The 18,111-nt window shown below is 35.2% G+C and overlaps 1 protein-coding gene and 1 pseudogene across 3 annotated transcripts in view; both read right to left on the bottom strand.

Annotated features, from left to right (window-relative positions):
• The window catches only part of LOC109712954 (disease resistance protein RPM1-like), a 37,158-nt gene extending 34,586 nt beyond the window's left edge, over positions 1-2,572 (bottom strand). The window contains exon 1 of one of the 3 annotated variants that reach the window (XM_020236796.1): positions 2,302-2,572. The gene's annotated coding sequence lies outside the window, so the exon portion shown is untranslated. The remainder of the gene's footprint in view (positions 1-2,301) is intronic. The other 2 variants (XM_020236795.1, XM_020236794.1) reach the window with 2 other exon arrangements.
• Positions 6,267-11,102, bottom strand: LOC109712793 (annotated as a pseudogene).

Raw genomic sequence — 18,111 nt, 5'->3', positions numbered from 1 at the left:
GAGAAATATTTGATTAGTTTGGATTGATCATCACGCTCTAAACCGAAATTATATATAGTTGTATTATTATATGCAAGAGTATACTATTTACAAATTTTAATCTTGTTATTTTCTTTTTAACTCTTACTAGACTCAATAATCCTCTTAATCTGAATCTAACACCACTTGAATTATTAATTGGAGTTGAAATTAACACGCAAGTTCTGCCTAATGTGCAGTTTCGTTTCTTTTTTTCTTTTCTTTTCTTTTTTTGGCTGATCAGTCCAAGTTTACAATGTTTATGGGTTGAATTGATCGCATAATAAGGCAGAAATTCAATAACAAATCTAACAATAATTAGATTGTTCCACACGTAGCTAAAACGAGAAAGTCATATTCGTTTTATGAATAAAGTCCTTGAGTCAACGTTCTGAAACTATAAGGGCATGTTTGGTTCATGATTGAAATAAAAATGAGAAATAAAATTGAATTGCTTTGGAATGGAAAATGGAATGACGAATCATCCAAAAATATTTGGTTCATTATTGGAATAGAAATCGGAATGAAAATTCAAAATTTTTGAGAGAGGGTTTTGATTAAGAGAGAGAAAAGTGATGAAAGGAGATGAGGTAGGTAGTGATGAAAGAGAATTTTGAATAATTTACTTTGAAATGAGTCAATCCAGGATCGAAAGCCGGATTGGATCATAAATGAAAAATCTGATTCCTATAAAACAAACAGGCAACTATCGGAATCAATGAATTACATTCCGATTCCATAATCTAAAATAGGTGAACCAAACATGCCCTAAATTCAATGGTTCAAATAGGGGTGTAAAACGGCCGGGCGAAAATTATAAATTATAAATTTCATATTTCAAATTAAAATTTAAAATGTTTAAATTTTATGCAAATTTAAAATTTAAAATAGTAAATTTAAATTCAAACTCTCAATTATTTTAAAATAAAATTCTTTAAAAAAATTATTATTTGCAAATAGTAAATTTTTTTTTTGTCAAACAGCTTTACAAAATCACTTCAGAAAAAATAAGTTTTCCTCTAAACACTCACTTAAACACTCTATAACTTTTAACAAAAATCAATTCCCAAAACTAAAATTAGTTCTGCAAAAATTACTTTTCCAAAATTATAATGACACGATCTATTAGCAATAATAACTCGTTAGGCTCAAACCACCGACCTAAAATGCTTAATCCCAATTTTTATTTATAGGTTTCATAGTCTTTTATATACTCAATCATAACTCTCTTCCTATCCGATGTAAAATTGTTGGGATGTCACAGACTGACTCCCCCCGCTTAAACCTTGACGTTGTCGTCAACCCAATTACATACAGAGCCCAAGATCACTAGAAGATTTAAGAGTTGTCTCACTTGTCCTAATTTAGCCAATTATTCCCAGAGCTTGGCCTATCATTCCGAACTTGACTCAGTCAGAGCTTGGCCTATAATGACCCTGTTTGGTTTGTACTATCCTACCAGGATTATCGAAAATTATGTATGAATCTTTTCAAATTATTGTGTTTGATTCACCTGGTATGTAATTTTGTCAATTATAGACTTACTGACAGCGTAAGATTACTTACAAAATATTACCGATGAGGGGATAGATGTCCTATGTTACTGATTGTTGTTAATTCTGTAATTTATGAAAATTTTCAAAGTGGCCCCTACCCAACCACCAATTGACTAAAATTTTAATTTAAATATTAATTTCTCATTTAATTGAAATATTTAAGTTTTTTAATTCCAAATTTAAATTTTCAATTTGAAGTTAAAATTTGAATTCCAATCTAAATTTGAATTTTAAATTTGATTTTAAAACTTAAATAATTTAAATTTAAATTCTAAATTTGAATTTGTGTATAAAATATGAACTCCAATTCTAAATTTGGATTAAAAGTATGAAGTCGAACTGAAATATAAATTCAAAATCTAAATTTGCATTTAAAATTTTAATAAATTTAAATTATTTAAATTTAAATTTGAAAGTTGAAATTTGATTTTAGAAACTTTATTTAAATTTCCTTTTCGAATCCAAAATTAGAATCTTGAAAACAAAATCCGATTTCGAATTAAAAATTGAAATCGAACTTTGGATTGAAAATCAGAACTTGAATCTAAAATTCAAATTCAAATCTAGACCTTGAATTTACAATTAAAGTTTGATATTTAAATGAATATAGTGTAAGAATATTTTTAAAATAGTATAAATTTTATTATTAGCATTATTGAAATCTACTGACCAAATATGATAATCTTATATGTGCAGTAATCTGCTATTAAGTTTTATCGAAACCAACCAGACCCGTAGCGATAGCCATGGTTTCCTTCTTCTTCCTCCAATGGCAACAGCCGTCGCGTCGCGGTGGCAGCAAACGGCAGCAGCTGCCGTCTTCTCTTTCTTCTTCCTCCAGTGTCTTCTCAAGCTAACTAGTGATCATGTAGATATCCACCATGCATTGCCTGGCAGCCTTAAAGAAAGATAAGAGAAGAGAGAAATGATGGAGAAACTAGCAATAGGGAGATAGATAGAGGAGGATCCAACTAATGATAAAGAAACGTGGAAGGAATAGAATTCTATTGCAAAACAAAGAGATAGAGAGCGGTAGGTGCCAATTAATGCTAAAGCGTTTGCTGATCTGGAATCTGGAAGGAATTGTACAATTCTATTGAAAACGAAGAGCGAGAGTGGTTGGTGCTAATTAATGCTACGGCGTTTGTTGAAAGGGTACTGCATTCGGAAGAAGCGCCGAATTCGTCTTGATGGTAAGGGCTGCTTGGTTGGTCCGAAAAGCATGAAAAAAAAAAAAAATTTGAAAAAAAATTTTTGCAGTTATGCAGCAAAATGTTGTTCTGCTTGTGCTGTGGCAGTCCACACTTTTGCAGTTATGCAGCAGCCACACCATAATGTTGTTCTCCTGATTGTTTTGTTATCTCTATGTGGCCTGTTATTTTGCTCTTTTGCATTTCTTTACAACTTCTGTTACTTTGTTCCAAGTTTCAAATAGGGTATTCCCCTGTTTAATCAAAAAAAAAAAAAAATTTTGAGAAAATTTCTTTTGTGCTTTTTTTTTTTATTTTCAATTTTTCGTTCGTATAGTTTTAAAAAATTAATTTTTAAATTTTATTTTTAAAATTTCATTGCAAATTAAATATTTTTATTTTTTGCATTCTTTAGAAAAATAAAAATGCTGGTTTTTCCATAAAATTTGGATTTTTTTTTTTCAAAAAATCTGGTTGTTTTTCGAAATCAAACAGATGGAAATTGAAAAAAAAAAAAATATTTTTTTTTCAAAAAAATTTTTCACATTTTTTCGAGGACCAAACAACCATTAAACGGATATGATTTTGAATATAACTAGATTTTCACCCGTGCGATGCACGGCTAATATAATAATATAGAATAATAAAAATTATTATGTGATAATAACAAAGAGATTTTCTAATTAATTTTATATTTTTTAATAAATAAAAAAATATACTATCAATCTTAATTATAGTACATATTAAAGTACACAAGCTAGAGAAAAAAAAAATGGACCAAAGTAAATATTCAACTAAAATGCAAAATTCAATTCTGCTCTATTATTTATGAATTGGTATACAAAACAATTTACATTTACATATTGATGTGCGAAATAAAATGATAACTAAAATTGATATGAAAAATTATAAATGGCATTAATATTTAAGCATATAATGAGATCAACTAAACTTTTATATTTGACACAAATTAGAGTAAGCATACATATATTATGTTCCTATTGTCGCTTTTAAGATTCAAAAATATATAGATGTTGGTTTTCAAGAAAATATAAAGAAAAAAAATTTTGTTGAATGAAGATAAAAAGTTACATGAGTGACAGAAGGGAAAAAAATTACGAAATGAAAATTACAGAAGTGACAGTAGGGAAATAATATGTTCTATTTTAAAGCATCAATATTTAAGAGCGAAGAAAATTACAGGAGTGATGTGAGTTTTAAATTTTTTCCTCTTTCCAAAAATGCCTCTATCCTTTTTTACTAATATTTTTATGTCCAGAAATTTTCAACCAATCATTTTAAATAATTAACTAAGTAATAATTTATTCCTAAATAAAGATAAATATTTTTCTTCTTACGCGTAATATCCGCACCGCCAATTCTTTTGCAACATAATATCCATAAATTTCTTTAATATCTCAACATAATTATAGGTGACTTTGAAATAAAATTTTCTTCATTATATGTGATTTTTAATAATATAGTAAAAGATATTATTTTTTTATAAAAACACTAGTTTTGAATTTTTTCTCTTTCCAAAAATGTCTCTATCCTTTTTTACTAATATTTTTATGTCCAGAAATTTTCGATCAATCATTTCAAATAATTAACTAAGTAGTAATTTATTCCCAAATAAAGATAAATATTTTTCTTCTCACGCATAATATCTGCACCGGTCAATTTTTTTGCCACATAATATCCGTGAATTTTTTAAATATCTCAACATAATTATAGGTGACTTTGAAATAATTTCTCCTTCATTATAGGTGATTTTTAATAATATAGCAAAAGATATTGATTTTCAATAATTTCAAATAATTCGTAACCAAATATACATATTTGAGTTTGACACGTGGCAAACATATAGAAAGCCACGTGCCAGCTTCTCACATAGGGTTCATTAAGGGTTCTACTTTTATATATAGTAATAGATTCTATTGCGAAAGTCGAGATAGATAGTAGAGGTGCTAACTAATAATAAAGCATTTGCTGAAAAGAAAATGTGAAGAAATATCAACTTTATCCAATGCTAAGGGGTGCTTGATTGGTTGGAAAAGCGAGAAAAAATTTTCCTAGAAAAAATTTATGAAATTTCTTTTTTCAGTTTTTTGTCCATTTAGTTTTAAAAGATTAGTTTTTTTTGGAAAATTTATTTTCCAAATTTCATCACAAATTATTAATTTTTTTAATTTTTTAGGAAATGAATATACTAGTTTTTCATAAATTTTGAAAATAAACTTTTCAAAAAAAAAAATCTAGTTTTCCATGAAACTAAACAGATGGAAAATTAAAAAAAAAAATTTCTCAAACTTTTTTTTGCATGCTTTTTTGAGGAACCAAAGAACCCTTAAACGGATATGGTTCTTTTCAAAAAAAAAAAAAAAAATCTAGTTTTCGGTGAAACTAAATAGACGGAAAATTAAAAAACTTTTTTCTCAAATTAAAGTTCTTTTTTCGCGTTTTTTTGAGGAACCAAACAACCCTTAAACGGATATGGTTTTAATACAATTCTATTGAAAATATCGAGATAGATAGTGGAGGTGCTAACTAATAATAAAGCGTTTGCGGGAAAGGAAATGCCGAAGAAACGTCGACTTTATGCGATGCTAAGGGGTGCTTTGTTTGTCGAAAAAGCGTGAAAAAAACTTTCTTTTTTTTTTTGCCAAGAAAATGTTATGGAATTTTTTTTTTTCAGTTTTCCATTCATTTGGTTAAAAAAAAATAGTTTTTAAAAATTTATTTTCAAAATTTCATCGCAAATTAATATTTTTCTTTTTCAAATATTTTTAGGAAAACAAAATCCAGACATTTTTTTAGGGCTTCTGTAACTGTGAGCCAGTTGCATGAATGGCAATTGTATAGGGCATTGAAGTGATTGGCTAACATAGACTCTCGCAACTATTTGTAAGATCAAAATGTGCTAAACAATCCATTACTTGATAGATCGAGTCAGCACGCCCACAATAGATCGAAACTATCCGTTCAAACCTGCCACTTTTACCGAGTTTCTCAATCAATGTCCTCTATTGGATAGAAGTTACTTGTATTTCTATTGTAAGAGTTCCTGCTATTGTATACAACGGATGTAAATCCATCGAGAATACGGAAAATCAAGTTAGTGTAGATGCAAATGTTTCAACAAAATGACACATTATTATCAATAATGTTTTCTTACAGAATAATTCCACAAGATATTATCATATATCATGCGCCGTATATATATTTTTTTTTGAGAGATAGATAGCATGTTATCTGTTTCGTTTATTTCATTTAGAATAAACTTAGCTAGAAAATGTGAATCAACTAGAATTCGAAGTTAGGACCTCGGGTACTAACCACCAAGCCCTTTGCCATTTGCTCTAAGGACGGTCGGTATATTATATTGTAAAACAACACATATAGCATGTGATTGAAAGAACTAAACTAATACAGAAAATACATACAACAACTTTGTTTGAGTTTGCAGGAATAATTTAGTGGACAAACAAATAATAATGCTATATTAAGCAAATAATGGCATGACCGACAAACACTGAGAAGTACTCGGTGGCTTAAAACCAAGGAGAGGATGACCTGAATTTTCAAAAAATTGAAAAAGAAATAAATTGAGAAGTACAAATTGAAAAATTAGCACCAAGTTTCACATGCACAGAATAAACTAGTGAACAAGAAAAAAACTAAGGGGATAGTTAATTCCAACTATAAAATAGACTATTTATATATTTCCAAAAAAAAAAAAGGTGAGGTGTGTGCATATAAATTGACCATGGAAGGAAATGATGGCCAGTGAAGAAAAATAACATTTATGATGTTTTTATACCTTAAAGTTTACAAGTTATTGATTCTGAAATTTGATCGGATTTTAAAATTGTACTATATATAAAACAGCGAATAAAAATTTTGAATATGTCAAATTTCCCCCCAAACACAGTCTTTAAAATTATTTCTCAAGTTTATTTTTTTATTTTTTTACTTTCTTTTTTGTGCAAAGTGTGCATTACATGCATGTGCACTTTAACTAGTGTAAATACAAGAGCGAGTAAAAATATTGGGCCAGTCAAATTCCTTTTGAAAAATGCCACTTGTACATTCCATAGGAGGTGTACAAGTTACACCCCATCCATCCAAAGGATGGGGTGTTAACTACCAATCACATTAAGTGACCGGTGAAAACACCTCACCCAGTGAATGGATAAAGGGTAGGATATACTCTTTTTTTAAAAAAAATACTCCTCTATTATAAAAATACATTTATATTTGAAACACGTACGTAACAGTTTTTATTTGATTTTATTCTACAGTAAGTTTTTCATGTATTAACCGACATGATATTTAACTTTTAAATTAATGAAATTTGAAAAAAAAACCTAATTTGACTAAATCTAATATAATTCTTCCTATTTTTTCTATCAGATTAGATGATTACAATCAGATAAAATTTATAAATTTTCAAAATTTATAAAAGCATCTCCTTAAATTTTTTTTCTTTATTTTTGTGCAAAGCGCATGTTGCATGCACACAATCATAGTATAGAAAAAAAATAAAAGTAGCATAAATGCATGGTAACGAAATATGTGATGGAAAAAAATAATAATAAAAAATGCATAGTACATCTGTACAGTTGCACTAGTAAATTTATTACTTAAATTATATAGTAAGAAAACAAGTTGAATATGTAATGAACTGTCAATTTGCATGAGCATTGCTAGTAGAAAGCATAGAGTCTAAAAAATATACAAATTAAATTGGCAAAAGCTCTTTTTAGGACTTAGTGAATATCATTGGTTTATTTTCAATATAGTAGCAATTTCTATGTTGACTAAATAAATATGAGATCAAAAGTAGTGTACTGAAAGAAACAATTAATGTTTAAGCAATTGCCTAACTAGGAACTTTATTATGGAATTTAAGTTCATAAAAATATGTTTTGATCGAATACTGGTGGCTCCAAATGAGATGAAAATGAACAAAAATCAAACCAAAGGAGAGAAAATCAATAAATTAGACATAAGATACTAACATAGTTTTATGTGCCGTAAGCAGTTTTGGGTTAAGCATGAAATTAAACGTAGTAAAATTTGGAAATTTGCAAAAGAAATGCGTGGGTGTGACATGTAGAAACTTACTTGTGAGCGAATCCAGATGAAAGGAAGGCACTTCAAATAAGTGTAAATAGATGTGTAGAAGCTTGGCATTGGCTTTTAAACGACTCGTCAACTGACGATCCATATCATACAAAAATAGCTTTTGCAATGATTTGAGGAATCCAATGCCTTTTGGGACCTCTACTAGGCTACTTAGGCTTTCCAGATATAGAGTTTCTAAGTTTGACAAGGCCGTCATCTCTATCTTCACTTGTCGGAGTTGCAACAGGTCAATCAATCGAAGCTCGTGCAAGTTAGGGAACCATTTAGCACGAAAGCACAACTGTTCTCCATCGTATGCTCTGTGAAGACATAAGGCAGTGAGGTTTGACAACCAAGCGAGCGACGGAAGAGGATCCACAGTTAGCTGGCACCAAGATAGTCCTAATTCTTGGAGATTTTTCCCGTGGGCTCGAAACAAAGGAGACACCATCGTTCCTGGTGCCAATCTACCTGTTAGACTAAGCTTTTTAAGATTCGGGGGTGGGGGGTTCAAGCCTTCCAAATTGAGAAACTCATTTTCATCACTTGCATTAATGCCTAAGTTAAAAAGATGATGCATTTGTGATAATGCTGCGCAGAGTTGTGCAGAGTAGGTTTCCTTTACGTTCCATATTCTAAAACTTCTCAGGTTGGTCAAATTTCCCAGTTGCCCAACCAACTCACTACTCGCTTCAACCGCTTGCAATGTTTGTAATTCTTTTAAATTCCACAAACCTTTTGGTGCATGTATACCACTACACAAGCGAAAGGTTTTCCCGGTTGGGTCATTTACCCTTTCAACAAACATGTGGCGCAATTTCTTGAGATTTGTGATCCCACGAGGCAGCTCTTGTATAGCTGACTGATAGAGGTCCAAGATCAACAAGTTGGAAAGCTTGCCAATGGATTTTGGTAGTAGTTTTACCTTCGTTTCTCTTAAACCCAAGTATCGCAAATTGAATAAGTCTCCAATAGCATCAGGTATCTCCTCAATAGGCAAGCCTTGCAGTTCAAGAATTGCAATATACCTTGATTTGGATGGAAAAGCAGATAAAAATGAGGACGGCGGCATAGTAGTGCCAAATGCTACAAAGGTTCGTAGCCGCGGTAGATCAATGTTGAATCCAATATCATTGCTGTGTTTGAGAACAGACAGGCGACGAGCATTAGCATCCACCATTCTTTCCATCCCATTATCCTCATAAATAATGTGGAACTTCTCATTTTTAGATAAAGAGACAGCCAGCTCGCACACGAGATCATGCATCCGACAAAACTTTACCCTACCGAAGTGGTTTCTCTCTACCAATTGCAGCATGCTCCGACGGATAAGCTCCATGAGATATCCTTCTGCAACTTCCTCAGCCGTGCTTGATCCTCTTTCTGCCGCAAAACCCTCTGCTATCCATATTCTAATAAGCCCTTTTCTTCTAAGAAGGCAATCCTCTGGAAACATGCTGCAAGATAAGAAGCAATTCCTCAGATATTTAGGAAGATAGTTGAAGCTTAAATTCAAAGTGTTTCTCACGGGATCAAGACTTGGGTGGTTTGTAAGCTCCCAGTTAAGCTGATTATAAACTCGCTTCCATTCAGTCTCACTCTTCTCTCTTAAGGACAGGAGGCTGCCTAGTGATACAACAGCTAGTGGCAACCCTTCGCACTTGGCCACAATATCTCTTGCAATTTTTTCTAACTCTGGGGGACATTCTTGGTTTGGATAATTCATAAATGCTCTCTTGCAGAAAAGTTTCCATGCATCAAGACCAGATAAAGGTTTGAGTTCAAGCTTATAGTTTTCGTTCGCAAGTGATGCTACTTCTGCAATTCTTGTTGTAATAAATATTCTACTTCCTTTCTGATTAGCGACAAGAGAATCACGCAATACATAAAATGCTTCTGGAACCCATACATCATCTAGTACAATTAGATACTTCTTTTGTCTTAAGAATTCCGCTAGTGTCTCTTCCAACTTTTTACCATCCATGGTGGCAATATCAGTTGGAACTATTTTTTGGTTGCCAAAAAGTTCAGTAATCATTTTTCGGAGAAGATCTTCTACTTTAAAAGTTTGAGATACAGAAATCCAGGCACGGCAGTCAAAGTTCTACTTTCACTTTTATAAATATTGTTGACTAAAGTAGTCTTTCCAAGCCTGCCCATACCCCAAACTATTATTATGCAGAGATCTAATTTCTCAGACCTCAACCAATTAGTTAACATATGTTGGTCTTCGTCAATCCCTACGAGTTGTTCCTCGCCCATGAAAAGAGAAGTGCTTCCCATAAGATGTTGTGTCCATTCGCTCACCTTATCTGAACTACTACTATGGCCAATACTCGTTGTTTGAATCCATCGATCTTTTAAGTGTGAGAAGTGGTCAAGGTCTTTCTCTACTCGTTCTAGTTGAGAGGCAATAAGACAGAAGCTACCAAACGATTTTGGTTGCTTCAACACTTGTTTCATGTAACCAACTAGTCCACCTTGTCGGCGCTGATCTTGAACTATAAGATAGATATACTCATCCACAATATCCTCAATAATATATGCAACTTTTCGCACTTCCTCTATCCAAGATTCAAGGAGTTGATTTTTTTTATCTACCATATCAATGTGATGTAAGAATCCTTGCATTATGTGGAGTTCACGCCTTATGCGTCCCATACTATCAGGGAGCTCTGCCAATGATGCTAGTAGCTTTGAAAATAGAGAGCTAGCTTGGTTCAACAGTTCTGTTCCTAATGCATCACCAAGCTTTTCAATGGCTAAAAACACTGCAACCTCGGCTATTATTGTTTCTCGGTAGTGAAAATTCTTAAGATTTTAGTGCTTAGAAATTCAGTACATTGATATCCTCGCACATCTAATCTGCCGAAAGAAGAACCAAATGTTAGTGCACAAACAAAACAACTTTAAAATAGCTTAGAAGTAAAAGCTTTGAAAATTAGTGATGATGTTGTATACAAATAAATGAATGCTAAAAATTTATGAAAAAACAACTTTAAATGCTTGCTTAATATGGCTATGGAATTAACTAATTTTTGAGTCTGAGAAATACAAATCAGATGGACCATGGATAACAAAAAAAGAGTTCAGGGGCAATTAGTACATATTAAATAAGTAACCCTTCGATCAACTAAACTCATTGTTTATCATAAAAAAAGTCAATCCTTACACCAATTAAGATAATATTATAGTGTAATATACCGGACATAGACAAATTGGCGAAGTTACAGTTTGGATTATTAGTTAGTATGTTCTTAGAGTGTTGGGCTGAGTTAAAACTGGTTGAGAAATGATTCGGTACTTTATTTTATAAAAAATAAAAAAAATTTAAAAAATTCTATCCGTTGATTAATAAAGAGTAAAGATGTTATTTTAATATGTAGCTGGTTACGACGAGGGTATTTTTGTAATTAAACTGTGCAATGTTAGAAAGTTTGATTGATATCTCAAATTTAAGCATTAATTTTGCACTAATTTNAATTTAAATTTTTAAAATTTAAATATTTAATATTTAATATTTAAATCAACATATTTAGAAATAGTAGTATTTCTAAAATTCCTAAAATTCAAATTTAAGCATTAATTTTGCACTAATTTAAGCATTGATTAAGGAATTGACTTATATCCCAAATTTAGGCATTAATTTTGCACTAATTTATGCATTTAATTTTAGGAATTTTAGTGTTCCCCTAATTTACGCATCAATTTGAATTTTAGGAATTTTAGAAATACTACTATTTCTAAATATGTTGATTTAAATATTAAATATTAAATATTTAAATTTTAAAAATTTAAATTTAAATTAGAAGAAATTTGTATTACTATTTAAATTTTTAATGTTGGTAGATATTTAAATTTAACATATTTAATATGTTTAAAAAACTTGTAAATTTCTCTAGTTTAGACATTAATTTTGTATCACTAATTTGAAAAAACTTGAATGCAGGTAAAAAAATTTAAACTCAGGGCCTCTTTGGCAAACCAGGAATATAGAGTAATGGGCCCACTTAAGGAGCTAAGACAAGGAGTTAGAAAAGGATTTGGAGGAGATTTTTGGGGTTTTGAAGGCTTGGGAGCTCTCTTACAAGGTGGACCTTGGAGGGCTTTGGGCAAAGGTAAGATTTTCTTGTAAGATTAAGATTAGAGCTTAAATTTTATGCCCTAAATTTTTGGTTTTGATCTTCTTACAAGTGTAGGAATCTTCTAGAGGCCATGGAATACATGAAAATCAAGTTTTCTTCATGTACTTCTATGGTGGATTTCTAGGGCTCGATTTGTATGCCCTAGAAATGATTTGAATGGCTTATAAAAGGTTCTAGATGAACTTCTAGATATTGAACAAGCTTGCTTTTGCTTGTTTTAAATATCAAATCAAGAGATTGGACAAATGGCATTGTTATGGCATCGAAATTGGAGCTTTTGCCCTACAGTGGTTTAAAGACAGATTGACCTTATAGAAACTAAATTAGGGATATTTCTAACTATTATATAAACTCGGTTCGGTGATCCGACCAGTATAAGTAATGATTTTGGATAAAAAGTCTAATTTGGCTTCGTTTTGCCGCAGGTAAGAGAATAAGTACTCTAAAATTTTAAAAATTGAACTGTAGCACCCTTGCAACCATACGAGTTGGGTGGTGCTTTTCGAAATTATTGAATTTTCTTTTATATCTAAAGTGTCATTTTTGAGCATACGTGTATATTGAGCATTGTGCATAATAAGATTTATTTGAGAGCATGTGATGCATGTTGTAAGTACAAATGCATATGAAATGATAGTAAAAGAATAAGAACTTGTAAAATCCTATGTATGTATGAGTAATGACAAGAACCTAGGAAAGAGTAATGAATCTAGATGAGGCAAAGAACAAAATAACATTATGACATATGGATTGTGTGGTATTAGTAAACAATGAATGCTAGAAAAGAACACTTAGTGTGTGGCATCAATGAGTTATGAATGCTAGAGTTGAACACTTAGTGTGTGGCATCAATGAGTTATGAATGCTAGAGTTGAACACTTAGTGTGTGGCATAATGTGAATGCTAGAGTTGAACACTTAGTGTGTGGCATTAGTGAATTGAGAATGCATGTGAATGAGTACAAAGAACAATAGTGCAAGTGACACTAAAAAAAAGTGATAATGCAAGTAAATGAGATAGTGATATTATGACATAGCAACCTTAAAGTTAAGGGTCATAGGAGTATTGCATTCTTATAGTAAGAATTGGATTGAACTTGGAATCCTTAAAGTTAAGGATTGATCATACTCGCCTATAAGTCTTGGCTTGAGTGAGGTCGCTCCCTCTCGAGTGATGAGCTCTGGAGTTGTCATCACTGGAAATGGTAAGCCCAAGAAGACGATCCCATCAGGAGGAAACTGAGGGCCCGATATTAGAGATTTGGCCCGTCGGGAAGAAGCTGAGGGCCCGATAGTAGGGACTTGAATTGGTAAAATTAATTGAGGGCGAAACCTACGGGCTAGCCAAGAAAGTTAAGAATTGAAAAGTAATCTTGCATTCATCATAAGAATTCTATTTGAACATAATCATGGATTATATATTGCTCAGGCATATTAGCTGTATTTGTTTAGTTGGTTACTATCTACCCATTCTTCTATTATATCTGATTTAGACCTAGTAGGAAAGTCGGCGAGGTCAGCGGCCGAACCCACTGAAAATTTTATTGTAGTTCTCACCCCCTTTTTCTCCACAGAGCCGGTACTGAGTGAGCTGGCCAGTGATCGCGGTAAAGGTATCACGCCATAGATAGGGACTACCCGAGTTGGTCACATTTTGGTTTAGTTGCATACCCTTTTATGTCATCTTTTGTATTCTGATGACTATAAATGTTTAAATGTAAAAGCAAGTTATATTTTGAGATATCATGTAATGTAAAAGAGAAGAAATAATGTTAAAGCAAAGAATGTAAAAGATTAGCCAAGTTGTATCTATGTATGTAGTTAAAAGCTAATCATATTACTTGTATGAATGGTTTAGTTTAGTACTTTCACTTTGGCTATTGCTTGCCCTCGTGCAAGCCAATTATGTATGCTTCCGCATGTTCAAATTTTTCTACTTGAAATTGTACTTGTTGTTGAGCCTTGGGCGGACAAGGGAGGTACTGTCCATTCGGCGTCTGTTCGACGAGCCCGAACGGACCAAATATGGCCGGTCTCGGAGCATGACAAATATAATGGTATCAGAGCCCAAAAGTGAAAGTATAGAATGGACCTAGAGACCATTAGGAATGAAAAATCTTAAGGATCTAGAAAATGTGAGTGACGTGGAACTAAATTATAGCGAAAGCTTTATGATTGGGTTGATATTAATATGTCTCTAATGTGGTTAGGGGCTAAACTTTAAGTAGATATTGTTTTCTATTCCTTGTCTTGTGATCGACGGCCGACGACATACTGCTTTGGAATGGAAATAAATACACTTGTTTGTTTTCGCCAGATTGGGTATGTCCGAGTATAGTGGTTATGTAACTAATATGAGTTGCTTCATTTCAGGAAGCAATGCCTTGTGGTCGACCCCGAACGAGGTCTACGCCCGAGGAATCGAGTGCGGCTCCTATGGAATCCGAAGCTAGTGGCGACGGGGAGCTTCGGGAGCAGATGTCCGCTCTTGTCGGCATTGTGCGGCAACAAGCAGAGTTGATGCGTCAACATGCTGAGGCGGTTTAGCATCAGAGGAAGCAGATTCAAAGTCTTCGAGAGGCTTTAGAGCGGCAGCAGGCGGCGGCGGCTCAAGTAGGGGCCAAGCATTCTGCGCCCCCTGTAGCGATGCCGATCGTGGAGGAGGGCGTGGCCGCGGCGGCTGTGCCCGTTACGGCGGTGCCGGCCGGATCGGGAACTTTAAATTCCGAAAGTGCGGCGGCAGAGGCGGAGCGAGAGCGTGCGTTGGCGGCTCTCGTTATGTTCAAGAAATTCAACCCACCTATGTTTAATGGGGAAAAGGTGGAGCCGGCGATGGTGGAGTCGTGGATCGATGCCATGGAGACGCTCTTCGAGGATATTTATCCCTTGGAGAAAGACAAAGTGCTCCTCGCCACTCATTGTCTTGAGAAGGCAGCGAAGGTGTGGTGGAAGCGGATGAAGCGAGATCGGTCTTTTGACCTTCTGCCTATATTATGGGAGGAGTTTAAGAGGGCGATGTTCGCTAACTATTTTCCTGACACGGTGAAGCGGAAGATGCAAGAAAAGTTTCGCAAGTTGAGGTAAGGAGATCGCTCGATGGCGGATTACGAGCAGTAGTCCTCCCACATCATCAATTGTTTTTCGGATGTTGTTTGAGATGATCTAGACCAGGCTGATTGGTTCTTACGAGGACTCCGACCGAGGATCTATGAGGCCGTGCAAATCCTCAAGCTTACTACCTTTGCGGAAGTCTTTGATCGAGCTTTGTGTGCGGAGCATGGCAACGCCTACGCGCCAGAGGAGCACGAGTCTATGGCCGAATCGAGAAACAAAGGGAAGAAGCGGGCGGCGGGCGGTGCCGGGGGCCGGCCAAATGCAAAGAAACCCCCTCGGTATCCTCGACAGCAATCGAAGAATTGGAAGCCTTTCCGATGCGTTATTTGCAGCGGTGAGCATCGACCGTCGGCTTGCCTGCAATGCGAGGGAAAGTGCTACAAGTGTGGCCAAGCCGAGCATATGGCCTGGGAGTACCCGAGTTGGGGGTCGTCTGCACCGACGGCGGCATCAGTTCCTTCCACCCCGAGACAGCTTGCGGGGTTGCCCTCGGCTATGTCGGCTGGACGCTCATCAGTACCGCGTCAGCCGGAGAGATCTAGAGCACCGAGTGGGCGAATTTTTGCCACTTAGATGGAAGAGCAGCCTGCAGTTCCTGACGATGTCATGGCAGGTATTATCTTGATTAATGGCATTAGAGCTAGAGCATTGTTCGATACAGATGCATCGCATTCATTTATAGGTGCATCATTTGCTAAGACTCATGGCATAGAGATCAGCTATAACCCGGATTATTGGTAGCTTAATGCATCTGAGCATTCATTTAGTGTGCATGAGGAGTGTTTGGTTCGTCTTGTTCAGATAGGCGAATAGATTATGCCGGCGGACTTGCTAGTATTGAATCGAATGTGGGGCTTCGACGTAATTTTGGGGATTGATTGGCTCTCTAAATACTATGCCGTTATAGATTGTGAAAGTAAGGTGATCACATTCCGTCAGCCTAACCAAGAGGAGTTAGTGCATCGGGGATGTAAAAGCTCGCGCTTCGCGGCGACTGTATCAGCGGCGAGGGCAAGGAAAATAATTTAGGGTGGATCTGTAGCCTACTTGGCGACAATGGTGGAAGCTCAAAAGGAGCACCCGAAACTCGGTGATATTCGGGTGGCGTACGAGTTTTCGGATGTATTTTCGGTAGAGTTATCGGGATTGCCACCGGACTGAGAGATCGAGTTCATTATTGATTTGATTTCCGGGGCGGCGCCAATTTTGAAGACTCCGTATAGAATGAAACCGGGGGAGGTAAAAGAGCTAAAAGCACAGTTGCAAAACTTGCTCAATAAAGAATTTGTGAGGCCGAACGTGTCACCGTGGGGAGCTTCGGTGCTATTTGTAAAGAAAAAAGATGGCACATTTCGACTTTGCGTGGATTACCACAAATTGAACAAAGTGACAATTAAGAATAAGTACTCGTTGCCGAGGATTGATGATTTATTCGATCAGTTGCAAGGGTCACGGCTGTACTCAAAGATAGATCTTCAGTCGGGGTATCATCAATTGAAGATACGGCCCAAAGATGTGCACAAAACGACGTATCATACACGGTATGACCATTATGAGTTTACGGTAATACCGTTTGGGCTTACTAATGTCCCGGTAGTATTTATGGACTTGATGAATCGAGTCTTTCGACTGTTGTTAGACCGGTGCGTCGTAGTATTCATTGACAACGTGTTGGTTTATTCATGGAGTGAGGAAGAAAACGAGGAACACTTGAGTACCGTGTTGCAAATATTTTGGAAAGAGAAGCTATATGCCAAGTTGAATAAATATGACTTTTGGCTTTCGGATGTCACTTTCTTAGGCTATGTGATATCGGGCGATGGAGTCTCGGTAAATCCAAAGAAAGTAGAGACAATTAAAGATTGGCCTCGCTCGACGAGTGTTGCGGAGGTCCGCAGTTTTCTTGGACTAGCGGGCTACTACCGGCGGTTCGTGGAGGGGTTCGCCAAAATAACCACTCCGCTAACGTACCTCACGCATAAAGGAGTGAAGTATGTGTGGAGCGACGATTGCGATCAGAGCTTCGAGGAGTTAAAGAAAAGATTGACATTGACCCCGGTGCTTGCTCTACCGACGCAGGGGGAGAGCTTTCTTGTGTACAGTGATGCTTCATATGTTGGTCTCGGGTGTGTATTAATGCAAAATGGTCGAGTGATAGCTTATACTTCTCGCCAATTGAAGAATTATGAAAAGAATTACCCGATTCACGATTTCGAGCTAGCCGCGGTGATATTTGCGCTAAAGTTATAGAGGCATTACTTGTACGGTGAGCATCGTGAGATTTACACGGATCATAAGAGTCTCAAATACTTGTTCACCCAAAAAGAGTTAAATATGCGACAACGGCGGTGGTTAGAGTTACTAAAAGATTACAATGTTACTATTCTATACCACCCTGAAAAAACGAATGTCGTGGCCGATGCACTTAGTAGAAAATCGAAAAAAAAACTTGGCTTCGACAATTACACCCCAACCGTTATTGCAAAAAGAGATGCAACGGCTTGGTCTAGAAGCAGTAGCTCCGGGAATGCCAGTTACACTTGCCATGTTGGTTGTGTAACCGACCTTGTTGGAGAGAATAAAAGAGTTATAAGCTTCCGATGAATATCTCCAAAAGGTGTGCGATGAAGTTAAAAGCGGTAGTACTGAAAATTTCAGCATTGGGACCAATGGCGCACTTCGATTTCGAAATCGATGGTGTGTGCCTAAAAACGAGAATATTCGTAAGGCGATTATGCAAGAAGCGTATCCATCCCCCTATAGTATTCATCCGGGCGGCACTAAAATGTATCAAGATTTAAAAGTGCACTATTGGTGGCCGGGCATGAAGAAAGATATTGGAGAATTCGTAGCGCAATGTCTTACGTGCAAACAAGTGAAAGCGGAGCATCCGTTTCCGGCGAAAAAGTCGCAAAGTCTATCTATACCCGTTTGAAAATGGGAGGATATCGCAATAGATTTT

This window comes from Ananas comosus, linkage group 7, assembly GCF_001540865.1.
Source record: "Ananas comosus cultivar F153 linkage group 7, ASM154086v1, whole genome shotgun sequence".
Lineage (NCBI taxonomy): Eukaryota > Viridiplantae > Streptophyta > Magnoliopsida > Poales > Bromeliaceae > Ananas > Ananas comosus.
Note: the sequence above shows the minus strand (reverse complement) of the source record. Positions and strands in the feature narration are given on the sequence as shown.